Source organism: Ipomoea triloba, chromosome 3 (genome assembly GCF_003576645.1).
Source record: "Ipomoea triloba cultivar NCNSP0323 chromosome 3, ASM357664v1".
Lineage (NCBI taxonomy): Eukaryota > Viridiplantae > Streptophyta > Magnoliopsida > Solanales > Convolvulaceae > Ipomoea > Ipomoea triloba.
This window is the reverse complement of record NC_044918.1, coordinates 28,996,674-29,000,128: the sequence shown is the minus strand read 5'-3', so window position 1 is coordinate 29,000,128 and position 3,455 is coordinate 28,996,674. Positions and strand designations below refer to the sequence as shown.

At 34.4% G+C, this 3,455-nt stretch overlaps 1 protein-coding gene across 1 annotated transcript in view; it reads left to right on the top strand.

Moving 5' to 3' along the window:
* The window catches only part of LOC116013615 (pentatricopeptide repeat-containing protein At5g57250, mitochondrial), an 8,616-nt gene extending 5,913 nt beyond the window's left edge, over nt 1-2,703 (top strand). The window contains exons 2-4 of the mRNA XM_031253464.1: nt 1,572-1,692; nt 1,892-2,011; nt 2,249-2,703. The gene's annotated coding sequence lies outside the window, so the exon portion shown is untranslated. The remainder of the gene's footprint in view (nt 1-1,571; nt 1,693-1,891; nt 2,012-2,248) is intronic.
* Nucleotides 2,704-3,455: the final 752 nt, after the last annotated feature.

Here is a 3,455-nt window from a genome sequence, read left to right as displayed (position 1 = left end):
AAAAAAAAAAAAAAAAAAAAAAAGAAGAAGAAGATAAATTTGTGAGTGTATCTTTGTCATTTTATTTAGAAATCTATCAAATCTCCATTGCTACGAATCCCACCACTCTGGAAGCTTCATATCTATTAAAAAAGTTTTCATGTTCTCATCTAAAATTATGCTTGTAAGCGAGAATGACTATTCTTTTTAAGTTTATAAGTGCTGAGTTCAAGACTTAGATGCATATTTGTGTGATAATTCTTCTAGATTAACTATGAAATTCTGCAATTTTTGCAGAATTAGTATGATCTGTTAAGAGTTCACACCATTTTCCCTTGCAGGGATAGAATTTCTAAGGCAGTGAAAGTCTTTAGCAATGGCTTTTTGAATTTTGATATTAAATACAAAAATAGACAGCAAATATGACCCTATTTATTTTTTCATCCATATCTAATGGTGAGAGCAAAAGGGTCCAACCCATCAAAGTTGAGGGACTAATTCTGTCTAACCCATCAAAGTTGAGTGACTAATTCTGCCTATTTATTTTTTCATCCAAATCTAACGGCAAGAGCAAAAGGGTCCAACCCATCAAGGACTAATTCTGTCAAGGACTGGTTCTGCCAAATAGACAGACAAAACCTTGCAACTTCAAAGATTTTTGTATTTTTTATTTCTACATTTGCATCTCATTTACCTGCTTATTGAATACCTTTCGCTCCCTTGTTTACCTGCTTCATCAACTGTTCCTCACCAAAGTTAAGAAAATGCTAAAATTTGGCGATAGAAGAATATATCAGATTATCCTGAGATAAGGTTGCTTGTTGTGCAGTAAGCATTTTAGAAATTATTTCTAGTCATATACTCCGTAGTAAACTTATTTCCACAAAAAACTGGCTTTGCATTACCCATTTTATTTTCAAAATTTATTTTCTTTTTTAATAAGTAGTACATGCAATTCTACTGCCATTCTCATCTATAGATGCCATGCTCTTCATGTTTTATTTCAAATATTTTTTTATAGTAGCATTGTTTATTGTGCCTTGAAAGGAACCGTGAAGTATATGCTCGATACCATAATTGTTCCACTGATGAAAGTGGATAGAACTCATAGAAGTAAGAACTATAAGGAAGTTCATTAGATTTCCTGAAATCTGACAGTGCTTAAATAGTTCAATTACTTGTGTGCCATTATTTGTTCTTGTATCAAAATTGTGCTGTGAGCATGCAGGTACATGTTAGGGAGGGGAATACTATGCCTCTGTAAAATCCTTATAATTGTCATACTATCCTCATCTCCACTTTCAATCCTCATACCTGCATCTTTTCTGTTAAAAAATAACTAAAAGAAATAGTTAATTGACATCTATTCATCTCGTCCAAACATGAATCTCGGACTTATATTTCTATTAAAATATAGGTGTTTAGGTCCCTAACGCTCACAGCCTCTTCCCTCTTTTTTCTCTTGTATCTCCATCTATTCTACCTTGATTTCTGTCCTTTATAATATATGCAATGATAGGTCATCAAATCTACCAATAGCATAATTAATTTAGCATATAATAACAATAACTGATTTTCATATATTCTGGCAGTTCTTGTTGCAGAAGCCAAGACAACATAAAGCATGGATGGTTCCACTAGATTTTGCTATGGATTCAAACAGCTGCAGACATCTTATGTTCTTCAAAAGAATTACAGAGAGCCCAATTCAAGGTTTAGTTTCATCTCACAATTTTCTTGATTATTTGATTTTATTTTGTATTAAAATCTTCAATTAATACTCTAAATTCAAATTTGATTCTTTGGGAAAACAGTTTGTATGTGTTTGTGTTTCAAGTAATTAAAAATGATGCTTTGCACTGATTTGGGTCAATTTTTTCCTGCTAAAAATGTGTTAACTCCAACGTTCCAGGATGTAGCTTCGGCACAGGATCCTTTCTGCTCCAGTTTGCCAAGTTGCTATGCCAGGAAAAGTTGTTTCAGGCACAAGACTCCATTTCTGTTCAACCTTTTGTATTTTCTGGTTTTGCCGGTACATATAGAAGCTTTGCCTAGTTATTTTCCTCCCCCTCTTAGTAATTTATTTGAGCTGCTTGAAGCTTGAGATCGAGCTGAGCTCAGTCAAGCCTCAAGCCTCGATTTTTGAATTCAGTCTCGTCTCAGCTTGGTTACACTCTTATAAATGATGCTTACTATGTCTGTCTCCTTTTATCACGCAATTCTGCAATGCTCTTTTTTGATTCCTGATCTTTCTTTGATATGTTTGAAGACAATATCCTCCAAGAAACTCGCAAGAAGTTGCTATTTGAAAAGACAAGATTTGGTTGGGAAGCAATGGATGCCATTGCATGTGAAGCTGCCAAAGTGGATTCAGGCCAGAGAGATATATAAGCAGTTTCAGAACGGCTGGATTTCTTCAGCTTGCTATGATCTCGAGGACATCGGGAAGATCAAAGATGACAAGATATTGATCAAGTAAAATAGCATGTTACAATTTCCCAATTGATCAAGATGAGCAATGGTTGCTTTAGCCTTCAAGGATGGATCAGGCATCACTTGATTCGTGGATAATCTTTGTGCTTTTAACATTTAAACATAGAGTTAATTCCCTAAATAGTCTTTCGACTATTGCTTTTTTTCAATTTTGTACTTTGACTTTCAATTGTACTTATTGTGGTCCTCTAACTATTGATAATTAAGTCAAAATAATCCCCGTTAGACACATGTTATCTGAGCGTTAAACACAAAGATCATCCCTCAAATGATTCAAAACCTGTTTTTCAGTATGGAAACAAGTTAATTTCTTTATATGAATGACATCTCTTGTTTTTATTTCATTTTCAGTGAGATACTAAATATTAAAGATTTCATTAATGTCCATGGAAAAATTTATGGGGAAAACCCAAGGATTCATGGATGAGTTTAATTTAATAAACTCATGCCTATTGGAGGATCACCCAAAGAGCAATTTACTCAACGTGATAAGTTCTTTGTCGTTCTTACAGTTGCCAAGCTTGAACCGAAATAGTATACTCGGTGATGGAACTGTTCCCAGCACCAAGGAAATGTCCAAAAGACTTCTTCAAGTCTCCTATATATATATAAAGGAAATATATCATCATCAACCATTGTTGATCATTTTGCTCTTACTACTCAAAGTCATCATGGTCACAATAGAGAAAGAGGTTGAGAAAGCAGTTGAGGTGGCAGAGGTGGAGGACGAAATTCTACTCGATTTTGTGATTTTTGTAAGAAACAAGGACACACTTGCGAGGTTTATTGGAAACTTCATGGGAAGCCAACTATGGTTAATATAGCTCAATCTGAGAATTCAAATGTTGAGGAGTCAAATACACAAGTTATCTCAAAGGCTGAATATGCAGAATTCTTGCAATTAAAGGTTGTCTAGACAACCATTTCTCCTGACATCTCCCATACTGCATTTGCTTCACAATCAAACTTTGTTTGGGTCATGA